Here is a 14501-nt window from a genome sequence, read left to right as displayed (position 1 = left end):
CCCCGTCGGGTGCTGCCCGGCAGCCCCGCTCGCCCCCCGCCCCAGCCGCCGGCATCCCGCGCCGGGGTGCGCGGGGAGCGGAGCGGCAGCAGGGGCGGCTCGCTGGCCGCAGCCCCCGCGCTGCCCGCGGGGCATCGAGGGCGACGGGCGGGGAGCGACGGCAGGCGGGCGCGGGGGGGGGGGGTTTGGTGTAACAATCGCGGTGACTCCTGCAGTGCTCCCCGAGGGGGTGCGGTGCCCACGCACGCCAAATCCACATCCCTGCGGCCTTTAAAGGCGAGCGCACACCCGGCACGGTGCCGGAGCTGAAGGCTGGAACGGAGTGCCAGGCATCATGCAAGATGAGCAGGTGAGGATGCAGAAAGCAAAGGCTGCAAAAGCCTGTTGGTGAGCACCGCCGGGAAGCAGAGCAGCACTCAGCGTGGGGAGTCTGTGGGGCCCCTGCTCCGGGCATGTCGGCACTCTGTCCTTGCACCAGGCGCTCCTTGGTGTTGCCATGCTGGAGCACAGCCTTGGCCCAGTGGGACTTGAAGGTCCGGTGGAAGGAGATGAAGCAAGCCCCAGAGCATCCTGGCCTCATCAAGCGCCATCCCCCACTTCCCCACCAGCACCTCTATGCGTTCCTCCAGTGGCTCCCTCTAGCACCAAACCTGCTCTCCCCTCCCTGTTCAAGCGCAGAGGAACGGAGGAGAGGTGGCGGGGTGTCCCTCCCACTGCTTTCTGCAGAGACCCGCACATTTATTGTGCTTTCTCAAAGGCAGAAGCGAGTTTGTTCTGTCCTGGCCAGTGTTTTGTAACAGCTGTTAGGTCCTTGTTCCCGCTGGACCTGGTGATAAGGAGGAGGTGGCCACCTCCTGCAAAGCAATCGCTATGTGCCGAGCATGGGAGGAGAGTGAGCCTGCACCGGAGCAGGGGAAGGAGCTCTTAGCACCACTCAGTTCAGGCAACGGGGAAGAAGAGGCTGACGCCGTGGCTGAAAGCGTGGACTTCCTTTTGAAATCACAGCTGGGTTAGCTGGACGTGCTGGGCCACCCCCTGGTTCGCAGCTTTCAGCGGCAGCAGGGGCCCTTGTCAAGTGTTTACACATTCCCCAGGGAGACTGCACCCACTGCACCTCCCCTTCCCCAGCTGCGACGAGGGTGGGGAACAGGCAGGATTGTCAGGAGCCCCGGAGCCAGCAGCATCTGTGAGGTCTCCGGAAGCAAGTTCTCTCTCCACTGGGCTGGTTTCCTACAGATCACAGTCTTTGTATTTCAGAGAAATTTTCTTTTCCTTCTTTTCCTCCTCTCAGACACACCATAAAAACATCCTTGTTCGAGGAGAGCCTTGCAGAAGCCACTTCCCCTGTGTTGGTCCCAAGGTGGCGGGTGGCCAGCTGCAGCACTGCCAGGGGCAGGGAGGGAGTGCTGGGCTGTGGTGGGCTGCTTGCTCCCAGCAGGGGTTTTTCCCTCACTGGGAGGGGAGCGGTTCCTGTCCCACAGTGGGAAGCGGGCAAACTGAACCCTGGGCCGTGGTCAGTAAGCACCTTGGAGCCAGGCAAGAGGACCTCTGTGGGCAGCAGGGACATTTCTCGGTCTTCCTCATCCTCTGTGCTGTGTGCCCGACAGTGCAGAGCCTTTCCTCAGTCTCAGCTGCCACACTGCATGAAGCTCTGGGTCACAGGGGGCTGCGGGGCGAGCAGGAAGGGTGCCCCACACCTGCTGCAGCTTGTGAGCGGGCGGTGGAGTCTGTGCTGGGGCACTGTGGGCGGTGAGGACATGGCGGTGCCACTGAGGACATCCTGGGGCTGTGCTGCACATGCATGCAGGAGGGCTCCCTGAGCCCTCGTGGCTGCGGGATGATGAGGTGGACCCTAGGAGAAGGTGGAGATGTCTTTGGTTACCACGAGGAGCTGTGACGGGTGCAGGGGAGGTGGCGCTCTGAGGAGGCGAAGTGTTTCGCACTGCCCCAGCCCCGCCGCCCAGAGCAGGGTTGTGTTGTTTCCAGGCCCTAACCACTGTCCCTGACCCAGCCTGGGTGTGGGTGAGGTCCCCGGGTGGGGTTTGAGGCATCCCATAGAGCCAAGCTTGGGCAGGGGGGCTTGTCTCGCCTGGAGGCAGAGGGGCCCAGCTCTCCCACTGCAGCTGGGAGCTGTTTTGCCATTAGCTCCGTTGCAAGCCTGCCCTGATGAGCTGCCGGGGATCTTGGCTGAGCCCTCTGTGTCCCTTTGCACTGGTTGTGGCTGAACTGAAAGCGCTACCTTGACTGGGGATGGCTTTTTCCTGCTCATGGAATGATGGGCCATTCCTGAGAGCCACCATCTCTGCTTGGTGACGCACGCAGTGGGTGGGTGGCATCACCTGCTTGCTCCTGTGGCCATGCGCCATCCTCTCGGGAGGCCTGGGATTGCACTTGGGGGAACCAGAGCCATGCCATGGGGCTGCCCCATGCCATGGCTGTGTGAGTCCCCGCAGGATGGAGGCTACGAGGCTTCTAGGGAGGATTCAGGCTGTGCCGCTGGCCACAGTGGGCCTCACCAGCCAGAGCACCCTTGCCCTAGGTGAGCACCCAGCCGGTGCCTCCTCAGCAGGGTTACTGCATAGGTGACAGTTCCGTGGGTTTCGGTGCAAACTCCAAGCTGGAAAGAAGAGGCTCCAAGTTCATCTAACACAAGAAATCAGCTTGTCCCCGAACCTGTCTCATGGGCTGGTCCCCCTCCTCACACCAATGCCACCCCTCTGTGATGGCACCCTAGAATGGCCGGGGGCTTTGGGGGGGATCTAGTCTTGCTAGTTCAGATGGTGATTGAAGAAGCTTTGTATGTCTTGTGCCAGGTTTTACTGGAAAAGAAACGCGAACAATTTATTTCCTCTTTCAGACTCAGAATAATGAGGTAAATGGGGATTGCAGCAAATCTCCCCGTGCCTGTGCTGTGCGGGGTGGGATATTCCCCTCGCCATCCCGCTCGTGCAGTTCCTGGGGGCACAGCCTCTCCAGAGGGGTCTGGGACCAGGCAGGGAAATTTCATACTGCTAGCAGTCCCTGCTGCGGTCTTGAGGCTGTTCACTCTCCGCACTGATGGCGTTTCAATAAAAGTATGCAGCTAATGCTTTCTCAGCGACTTGTTACTAATCTTTTCCTAGTTATGGGCAATACCATGACCTGGACAGTCTGGAGAAGTGGGCCCACGTGAACCTCATGAAGTTCAAAAAGGCCAAGTGCAAGGTCCTGCACCTGGGCGCAGGATACTGGGGCACTCAGCAGTATCAATATAGGCTGGGGGATGGATGGATTGAGAGCAGCTCTGCAGAGAAGGACTTGGGGGTACTGCTGGGTGAAAAGTTGGAAATGAGCTGGCAATATGCGCTTGCAGCCCAGAAAGCCAACCGTATGCCAGGCTGCATCAAAAGCAGCGTGGCCAGCAGGTCAAGGGAGGTGATTCTGCCCATCTACTCTGCTCTGGTGAGACCCCACCTGGAATACTGAGTCCAGCTCTGGAGTCCTCAGCACAGGAAAGACATGGACCTGTTAGTAGGTCCAGTGAAGGGCCACGAAAATGATCCATGGGCTGGAACACTTCTCCTATGAAGACAGGCTGAGAGAGTTGGGTTTGTTCAGCCTGGAGAAGAGAAGGCTCCGGGGAGACCTTCTTGTGACCTTTCAATACTTAAAGGGGGCTTATAAGAAAGATACGGAGAGGCTTTTTATGGTGGTTTGTAGTGACAGGACAAGGGGCAACGACTTTAAACTGAAAGAGGGTAGATGTAGACTGGACATGAAGAAGAAAGGGGTGGTGAGGCACTGGAGTAGGTTGCACAGAGATGTTGTGGATGCCCCATCCCTGGAAGTGTTTAAGGTCAGGTTGGATGGGGCTTTGAGCAACCTGATCTAGTGACAGGTGTCCCTACCCACGGCAGGGTGATTGGACTAGGTGATCTGCAAAGGTCCTCTCCAACACAAACCATCCTCTGATTCTGTCATTCAAAAGGTATGGGTTCACGTTTGGTTCTTTTCTTTTCAGGTTAAACCAGAAATTGTTAAGGAAGGGCCAGTGCACAGTGAAGGTCTTAAAATCACTGTCAGGTGGGGAAATTGCAGTGGCAACATCCTCCAAAAGAGAAAAAGCTTCTCAGGTAGCTTCCTTGGAGGAGTCTGGGGCTGCTACACAGGATCTCAGGTCCCTAAAGCAGAGGACAAATACTCTGGGACATGCCTGGGAGCAGTCAGGTGGATCCCGGAGGAGGGAGTTCCTCCAAAAGAGGCACAACAGCTCAGGCAGCTGCCTGGGAGGAGCCCTTGGTTGCTACCTGGGATTACAGACATCTGCCAGAGGATGAAAACCATCTTGGCTGTCTGTGCTGGGAAGCCCCTGAGGTGCCTCCAGTGAAGGGAAGGAAGGGGTCAGGCAGCGCTGGTGTCCCCTGGAGCCGTGGCAGCCCTGGGGCCTGGGCGACAGGTCTTGCTCACATGCTCAGGGAGCAATCGCCAGTTCTGGGCTCAGGAAGGAGTTTTTTTTCCCCCAGGCAGATTGGCACAGGTCCCCGGGGGTTTTCCGCCTTCCCCCCCAGCACTGAGCAGGGCCCCTTGCCCGCGCTCCTCAGGGCCGTTTCTGGCCAGCGGTTCCCCGCTGTTGCAGGAGCAGGAGTCCGGCTGTGCCCTCCATCCCGCCGCCTCTCTTCCCTGTGCCAGGCGGGCAGGGGAGCCTCAAGGACTTCCCCGCATGAGGTCCCCGGGGGTCTCCTGCCCTGTGCCGGACGTGGCCCGCTTGGAAAGGCTGCAGGCGCGCTGCTCCGCCGGGAAGGAGCCTCCGCTCGCTGCGCGGCCGTGCGCGCAATAAAAGCGGAGCGTCCGTCTCCTCTGCCGCAGTTGCCGTCTGTGTCTCCTCTGTCCCGGTCGCGCTGCGAGAGCTTCTCCCCCTCGGGCCCCGCCGCTGCCTCCGCAGCCCCCCGCCCCCCGGAGCGAGTCCCGCACGCTCCCCGCCCCCCGGCAGCTCCCCGCTCCAGCCGTGACCCCCTCGCCGCCCCGCGGGAGCCCGGTTCTCGCCGCGGGACGTGGCCGACACGAGCCCTGCGCTCCGCCCGCCCTCCGCCCGCCGGGTCCCGCACCCCGGCCGCCCCCTTCCTCCTCCCCGCCGTCCCGCCTCTGCTCCCGGGCAGCGCTCAGGCCCCGGGAGCGGACCACCCCCTCCGCCCCTTCCCGGCAGAGAACCCGCGCACCGCCCGGCTGCGGCGGTGGGAGCCCCGGCAGGGATGCGCGGCCGCACCCGCCCCACGCCCCGGCTCCGTCCCCCCGCCCCGGCTCCGACCCCGTCCCCCGCCCCGGCTCCGTCCCCGCTCCGTTCCCCGCCCGCGGCCCCGTTATTACAAACTGCTGTGAAACGGCCGCGAGTAAAAGCAAATACATACATGCATATATATAAAAACATTTTTTACACACACATATATATACACACACACACACACATTACGAGTCACTACGAATTTCCCCTAGGAAGGCAAATGTCCCTATGGTGCAAAAATGAGGGGATGTACATGACAAGCTATTCAGGGAATCCCCATGTGGCAGCAAGTCCAGACACCTGTGCTGCAGGCTGACAGTCAGATCCGGTTTTTGGGCTAAGAGGTATTAATCCACCCAAAGATGTTCTTCCACCCTGCAGTTCTCCCCGGCTTTACCATTAGCACTGTTGTGACCTCTCTGCCGCTGTGGCTGTGTTTTAGAGTGGTTTTGAGGATTCCCGAGAAAGGTAAACACATATACACAGACTACAAGGAAAAAAAAAAAAACCCAAGCATTTTATTAACTACAGACATGCATTATACTAAGGGTATCTTGCAAAGCAATTGTCTTACCGACCCGAGGACCATGAGGAAGATGGACTGTCTGTACATTCTTGTGTTGTCTTGCGCTGCATGCTCAGCCCAGCAGTCGGTAGGTGCCAGCTTTACGTGGGCATCCCCACGGAGGCAACGGTGACCTCGGTGTACACCGGCCCACCGCTCTTTGGGAAATCCCCGTATTTATACATTTGCAGAGGAACAGATTTCGACACACGTGCCCAGTGGGTGCTGAAACACAACTCAGTTGCCAACTCTCAACATAGAGAGCCTATGGCGCATGTGCCCGCTGGTCAGGCGCACTGCACGCGCCATAGCCATCCCGTCTATTGGTTCGTAGGCTTTGTACACGCAGCATATTATCATAATCCAGCAGTCACTTATCAACCATGCTCAAGCCGATAGCAAGATGTTGTAAGGCAAGCAAAATTACGAACTGTGCTTTGTATTCTTTCACCACTGCACATCCTCCCTGTCCTCCCTCTGTATTGCTCAGCCTCTTTATCTCTATGGTCAGCATTTCAAACACTAGACAATAAACCATCTGTTTTCTTGTGCTGACTGTGGTTTTCTCAGCTACCTACCTCTCACCCAGTGTCCATATACGGACCAAAATTCCATCTTTTAACCCTTCTGTACACAGGCTGGAATGCTGTTTGGGGTTTTAAGCAGCAATCTCATGAGGTTTTTGAAAACTGAAGAGAAGAATTGAAAGAGAATGTAGCATTTTAAGGATTTTAAAACCACTTTGGCTTATGATGAAATGCGAAGAGACCAGTCTAATGAAGCAGAAGTGAAGAGATGAAATAATCATCATTTTTAGCTATGTGAGGAACAGAAGCTTGATGAGAGAGATCTTTATTGCAGTGGAGAACTGAGTAGAATATGTGAAGAAAGTTGGAGGCAAGTCATTGATGGAGAGCAAAACAGATGAAGTATTAGAATAAGGACTATTAGGCTAAGGACTGGAGCCACAAATTTCAAGCAAAATCAGATATTCTTCTGAAAAGAGAGCTCAGGTTCAAATAAGAATTAAGCTGGCAACATTCAGATTGGATGACCACAGTGCTCCTTCTTGGCGTTTGTCTCATCTGATCACTGCTTGAAGCCGAAAGCTGTTGTGATGTTAGGAAAAGGAGACTTTTCTTTGCTGTCCTAAGCAAACCATACAGCCTCTAGAACAACAGCCTGAAACATCAGTGGCAAGAGAAGACTGCAGCCCTGGGTGTTTGGTTGTTCTCTGATTGTCGATTCAAAGATTTTCATGCTCTCAGTATTTGCACAGTAGCTGCTCTTCGAATTAGCTGCGATCTGTACAGTGAGGTGCTGCCAGACCAGGCTGAGAGAGGCTCTGCCTTGAGGTTGCTTCTGCTGTGGCAGATGAGGCATACTCAGGGCATTGCATGGAGAAGCGTGAGCAGCATGAAGTAACCATTTTTGAAAAGTCGTGAAGGTCAGGGGAGATCTCCAATGACTGGAGGAAATCAAACGCTGCCCCATCGTCAAGAAAGGCCAAAAGGACTGCAGTCAGTCAGCCTAACCTTGGGACCTCCCAGGCGACTGGCAGCAAATGTTGTCCCAATTTTCAAGAAGGGAAAGAAGGAAAACCTTGATAATTACAGGCCTGTCAGTCCGACTTCAGTGCCTGGTAAAATCATGGAGAAGGTTATTCTGGGAGTTATTAAAAAACACTTGAGAGGCAATGCAGTCATTGGTCATAGCCAGCCTGATAGTCCCAGGCTACGGTGAGCCCAGAGGTGGACTACAAAACCAGGTTGTACTGAGGTAAAATTGTACCAACAGTCCAATCTTTCAGAGGTGCAAAGTCTTGTATCTTTTGGTGTTCCATTTGGTGTTCCATTTGGATATTGTACACAGTGATTTGAGATGCTTTCTCATAGGCAGATCCATTGATCACCCAGTGTCCTATTTGTATTGCCTGGCCTGTCGTTCCCCGGAGTCGGTCAAAACCCATAGGATCCATGCTCCATTCATTTTCTAAATCTACTTCAGTTCCGTGCATTACTATGGTTAAGAGGCCCAAGTCTTTATTAGAATTTAGTCCCACACTTCTGGTATAGGTAACACAAGCTTGAGACCATGGCCACTCTAGGGTTCTTTGAGCACAGGTGAGGAGGAGCGGTATTGTCAGGGTTTGGATTCGCAACATGAACACAGCGTTTCCGTCTGCTGTCCTGCGGGGTGCTGTAAGAGAAAATCGAGACTTGTTTGGGCGGGGAGAGTCCGAACAGGTTACCCCGTTAAAAAGAAGGAAAAATCCATCGTGCACTAATTCCATGTTTTGCATCACTGCTATCGGTAGCTTCCCAGGCAAGTGTCCATGAGGTTTAGTTCAAGGCATAGGAACAGTGTGGATGGATGGTAGATTGACCATCGCAAGCTGCCCTGGCTGTAATGTTGTTGGATATTCTCTTTTCTCAGTGAATGGAGCACTAAGTTCAGTTTTTACAAAGGATGCTCGGCTTCCAGGGCTTCCAGTAGGCCCGTATCGATTATTTAATTGATGGAGCACTTTGGGGAGTTGCGTAACCCACTGAGCCTCGTGTGGTTTGAAATTCCTTTTTGATAAGCCATTAGCTCTTTCTACCATCCCATTTGATTGAGGGTAGTATGGAATACCCATTTAATTCCCTCTTGTCTTATCCAATCTTGCACTTCCTTACACAAAAAATGTGAGCCATTATCACTTTGGATATCATCGGGAGTAGGTAGATTTGTGAACCAAACCGATAGATAGCCCTGGCACTGTATTTTGCCCATCGGCTTTCTGACAGTTGCCATAAGCAAGTTGCCGGAGACTGCTTCTACTCCTGTGAGGATGTAACGATATCCTGCAGAGGATTTGGAGGTGCGTGGGGTAGAGAGAAGGTGGGAGTAAGGGCTGTGAAACCCAGCTTCTGCAGAGCTGTTGCTGTATTGTTACCAGAAAAGTCGGTCATAAAAGAACTCTCTAGCACTTGCTTGCATGTTAGAAAGCAGGCATTCTTTATTGCGGCGCCGGATGCACGGGGGATAATACCGCCTAGCGCGCCTGCCTAAACAGTGTTAGTTTGTAGCTTATATTGGCCTATTACATACCTATGCATTTGACTTCCTGGAATTGTTATACATATTCATCTTATTTCCGAGAACTTATTAACATATGCTCATGTCCTTTGTGCATGCTTGTTAGTGTCTCTGGGTGGTCGTCGGGGGTCTTCAGATGAAGGCTTATACTCTTCTTCACTGTGTTCGCTGATTGACCTTTGTTTCTGCGCAAGCTCAGTCCTGGGATCACGTCTATCATGTCCTTCAAGGCTGGTTTTGTACACATCTTGCAACTTTCTTGTCTTCATGGTTCCGTGAACCTGTTCCTCCAAGGCCAAGCTGTCTAAAGTGAGATCACCTCAGAGCTCCCTATCTTACAACTATTCCAACTATTTCTGAGTTACAAAAAATTTCTCTTTTTGTTTTGGTTACATCTATTGAGTAATAGCTCTAATTGTCTGGCTGCCGGAATTGATACAGGTATCATTGACCGCCTCTTTATGTTCTAATTTCCACTCCCGGCGTTTGCCTTTCTGTAGGAGTGAGTATAATGGATGGGAAATGATAGAAAGTCCAGGTACCTGCTTCCTCCAATATCCTAAAGTTCCCATTAGTTGTTGTAAATCCTTCCTTGACTGGGGCTTTTGTAGCTCTTTGATTTTTCTTAAGGTATCTGGAGGAATCACTGCCCTGCCTGCTATCCTCCAAATACCTACAAGTTTTACTACTTTACTTGGTCCCTGACATTTTCTGGGTGGAATCTCAATTTCTGCTTTATTTAGTGCTTGCCATACTGCTGCTGCTGCTTCCCCCACCTTCTCATGGGAAGTTCCTCTAGTCAGGATATCGTCTATATAATTGGTACAGTTTCAGTTCTTGGGGGAGTGAGACTGTCTGTAAAAGTTCAGCAAGTGCAGCAGGAGCAATTGTGGGTGAATGTTTATACCCCTATGGGAGTCTGTTAAAAGTATACTGTATTCCCTCCCGAGTGAAAGCAAACTTCTCTTTATCCTCCTCCTTCAAGGGAACCATAAAGAACATCTCTTTTGCATCTAACACAGCCATCCATGGGTGTGCAGCTGCTTGCAAAGTAGCTGTTAAGTTTGCAATGTTTGGTACAGCAGCTGTTAGCAGGGCTGTATTAGGATCCAGGTTCTCAAATGCCAGCTCCAGTCTGGCTTCCCAACTGGCCAGACAGGTGAGTCCTATGGGGATTGGGTTCTGGAGATAATTTGTTGTTTCTCTAAATCAGCTATGACTTCAAAAATTCCATTTCGTGCTGCAGCAGAAATTGGATCTTGCGGTACGTTAGTAATTTTTGACTTGGGGAGTGCAGGGGCTGCGCGAAGTACACGCACCGTAGCCTCCCTCTTTCTACCGGGGTTGGGATCGATGTAGGAGCCCAAGGACCACACTCTGCCATTTGGCAGGTGCCAGGTTTGTCCACTGAAAACATTGAAACCTAGAATATTTTCATGGTGATCTGTAATTGCAAAGTGAGTAGTTGATGTGTGCTTCTCACCAGGGAGCCATAAATTGACCTTGGCAGTTTGATGCTCATCACTTGCTCCATTCACACCGGTGATCTTAACTCTTTGCTGTCTGGATCGCATGCCCAGCTTCTCGGCATCTGGTGTTAGTAGTGAAATTTGTGCTTCTGCATCTATTAAAAACTTCACCAATTGTCCTTGAGGGGCAACTGGAATCAAAACGTATGGACCATCATCACTTATCCACTGATAAGCCTCCACTTTCTGGAGAGGCAGACCCAGTTGCCTTCCAGGCATTACTTGTTTTTTGGCTTCATGTCCTGCAATTCCTCCCTAAGCTGAAGGAAGGGATTGTCTCCCTCTCTGGGAACTGGCACCAGTGGAGTCAATACATGCTCCGGAGTGGAAATACGCTCCCCCGCTTTCACGGTTATCCCATTTCTGGAATGCTTTGATCAGACTCAAGATAATGCTGACCCTCAGTAGGCTGACCTTGCGTCGTGGCTCTGGGAGTGCCTAGGGCTAATGCTTTTCTTCCATCACTCAGTTGTCTGTTCTTGGGAGTCTGTTTGTGGTTTTTTAAATTTGTTTCCATTCGAGACTGGCATGGCTGAGTCGAGACCAGCTGGTCAAACTAAAGGGCAAGAAGGAAATGCACAGGCAGTGGAAGCAGGGACAGGTATCCTGGAAAGAGTATAGGGATGCTGCCCAGTCGTGCAGGGATGGGGTCAGGAAGGCCAAGGCATGGCTGGAGCTGAACTTGGCCAGGGACACAAAGAATAATAAGAAGGGCTTCTACAGGTATGTCAGCCAGAAAAGGAAGGTCAAAGAAAGCATACCCCCCTGATGAACACGACTGGTGAACTGGTAACAACGGACGAGGAGAAGGCTGAAGTACTCAGCAACTGTTTTGCCTCAGTCTTCACTGGCAACTTCTCTTCCCACACCTCTCGAGCGGATGGACCGCAAGACAGGGACTGAGGGAGCAAAGTCGCTCCCACTGTAAGAGAAGATCAGATTCGTGACCACCGGAGGAACCTGGACATACATAAGTCTATGGGACCTGCCGAGATGCATTCCAGAGTCCTGAGGCAATGGGCTGATGTAGTTGCCAAGCCACTCTCCATGCTGTTTGAAAAGTCATGGCAGCCAGGTGAAGTCCCTGGTGACTGGGAAAAGGGAAACATTGCACCCATTTTTAAAATAGACAGGAAGGAGGATGCTGGGAACGACTGACCTGTCAGCCTCACCTGTGTGCCTGGGAAGATCATGGAACAGGTCCTCCTAGAAGCTATGCTAAGGCATGTGGAGGACAGGGAGGCGATTCGAGACAGCCAGCATGGCTTCACCAAGGGCAAGTCTTGCCTGACCAACCTAGTGGTCATCTGTGATGGAGTGACTACAGCAGTGGACAAGGGAAGAGCTACAGATGTCATCTACCTGGACTCCTGTAAGGCCTTTGACACAATCCCCCACAACATCCTTCTCTCTGAATTGGAGATGGAATTGATGGATGGACTGTCTGGTGGATGAGGAATTGGTTGGATGGTCACATCCAGAGGGTAGTGGTCAGCAGCTCAATGTCCAGATGGAGATCAGTGACAAGTGATGTCCCTCAGGGGTCCATATTGGGACCAGTACAGTTTAATATCTTCATCAATGACATAGACAGTGGGATCAAGTGCACCCTCAGCAAGTTTACAGATGACACCAAGCTGAGTGGTGCAGATGACACACCTGAGGGATGGGATGCCATACAGAGGGACCTGGACAAGCTTGAGAAGTGGGCCCAGGCGAACCTCATGAGGTTCAACAAGGCCAAGTGCAAGGTCCTGCACCTGTGTCGGGGCAATGCCCGGTATCAATACAGGCTGGGGGATGAATGGATTGAGAGCAGCCCTGCAGGGAAGGACTTGGGGGTACCGGTGGACGGAAAGCTGGACATGAGCTGGCAATGTGCGCCCCCAGCCCAAAAGCCAGCTGTATCCTGGGCTAGATCAAAAGCAGCATGGCCAGCAGGTCAAGGGAGGTGATTCTGCCCATCTACTCTGCTCTCCAAAAGAGGAAAAAACATCTTGGTTAGATTCCTTGTAGGAGTATGGGGCTGCTACCCTGGATCTCAGGTCCTTAAAAGCACACGTGAAAAACCTCCTGGAGATGCCTGGGAGGAGTCTCGGGCAGATCCTGGAGAAAAGAGTTTCACTCAAAGGAGAGAAGTATACTCGGGATGTTTCCTTTGAGGAGTCTGGAGCTGCTACCCGGGATCTCATGTCCTTGAAGCAGTGGTCAGAAGGCTCTGGGAATTGCTTCGTCAGAGTCTGGGGAGGACCTGGAGAAGAGAATTTCCTCTAAAGAAGAAAAAAACATCTTGAGAAGCTTCCTTGGAGGAGTCTGGGGCTGCTACCCGGGATCTCACGTCACTAAATGAGAGGTCAAAAGACTCTGGGACATGCCTGGTAGCAGTCTTGGGCAGATCGCAGAGGAGAGAGTTTCATCTAAAGGAGAAAAATATACTCGGGAAGCTGCCTTGGAGGAGTCTGGGACTGCTACCTGGAAACTAATGTCCCTAAAGCATATCTCCAAACACTCTGGGATATTCCTGAGAGGAGTCTTGGGCAGATCCCAGATGAGAGAGCTTCCTTTAAAAGAGGAAAATCATCTTGGGAAGCTTCCTTGGAGGAGTCTGGGGATGCGACCTGGAATCTCAGGTCCCTGAGCAGAGGTCAGAAGACTCCGGGAGATGCCTGGGAGGAGTCTTGGGTGCATCCTGTTGGAGAGAGCTTCCTCCAAAAGAGGAAAAAATCTCGGGTAGCTTCCTTGGAGGAATCTGGGGCTGCTACCTGGGATCTCATGTCTCTGAAGCAGAGGTCCAACCACTCTGGGAGATGACTGGGAGGAGTCTCGGTTTCATCCTGGTGGAGAGTGCTTCCTCCAAAAGAGGAAGAAACTTCTTGGGTAGCTTCCTTGGAGGAATCTGGGGCTGCTACCCGGGATCTCAGGTCACTAAAGCAGAGGTCAGAAGACTCCGGGAGATACCTGGGAGGAGTCTCGGGCAGATCCCTGAGGAGAGGTCTTCCTTTAAAAGAGAAAAAATATTTTGTGAATTTTCCTTGGAGGAGTCTGGGGCTACTATGTGGAGTCTCAGGTCCATAAGAAGTGGTCAAAAGACTCTGGGACATGCCTTGGAGTAGTCTTGAGTGGATCCCAGAGGAGACATGTTCCTCTAAAGGAGAAAAAACATCTCGGGTAGCCTCCTTGGAGGAGTCTGGGACTGCTACCTGGGATCTCAGGTCCCTAAAGAAGAGGTCAGAAGACTCTGGGACGTGCCTGGGAGGAGTCTCAGACGTATCAAGGAGGAGAGATCTTCCTCTAAAGGAGGAAAAGCATCTCAGGTACCTTCCTTGGAGAAGTCTGGGGCTGCTACCTGGGATTCCACGTCCCTAAATCAGAGGTCAAAACTCTCTGGCAGATATTTGGGAGGAGTCTCGGGTGCATCTTGGCAGAGAGAGTTTCCTTTAAAGGAGAAAAGACATCTCGGGTAGCTTCCTTGGAGGAGTCTGGGGCTGCTACCTGAGATCTCATGTCTCTGAAGCAGAGGTCAAAAGACTCCGGGAGATGCCTGGAGAACTCCTGAGGAGGAGGTGGAGGAGGAGGAGGAAGATTGCAATGAGTTCTGAGGAGAAGGACAAGGGGGAGGAAGAGTAAAAGAACTCCTGGGGAGGAAGAAGAGGAGGATGAGGAGGATGAGGACACTTGAGGGCATGCAGGGCTCCAGAAAAATGGAGGAGGAGGACTACTGAGGCAGAAGTGGAGGAGGAAGAGAACGAGGAGGAAGAGGATAACTCCTGAGGACAAGGAGGAGGATTTCTGAGGAGGAGGAAGAAAAGGAAACCTGAGGAGAAGGACTCCTATAGAGGAGGAGGAGGATGGGGAAGACTCCTTAAAAAAAGGAGGAGGATGGAAGAGGAAGAGGACTGTGGAGGAGGAGGAGGAGCATGATGATGAAGACGACGACTCCATAGGAGGAGAACGACTCATGAGGAAGAGGAAGAGGACTCTATAGGAGGAGGAGGAGGAAGAGGAGCATTCCTGAGGAGGAGGAGGATGAGAAGGACACCTGAGGAGAAGGACTCTTATAGATGAGATG

Source organism: Gavia stellata, chromosome 21 (genome assembly GCF_030936135.1).
Source record: "Gavia stellata isolate bGavSte3 chromosome 21, bGavSte3.hap2, whole genome shotgun sequence".
NCBI classification, from domain to species: Eukaryota; Metazoa; Chordata; class Aves; order Gaviiformes; family Gaviidae; genus Gavia; species Gavia stellata.
This window is presented reverse-complemented; position numbering follows the sequence as displayed.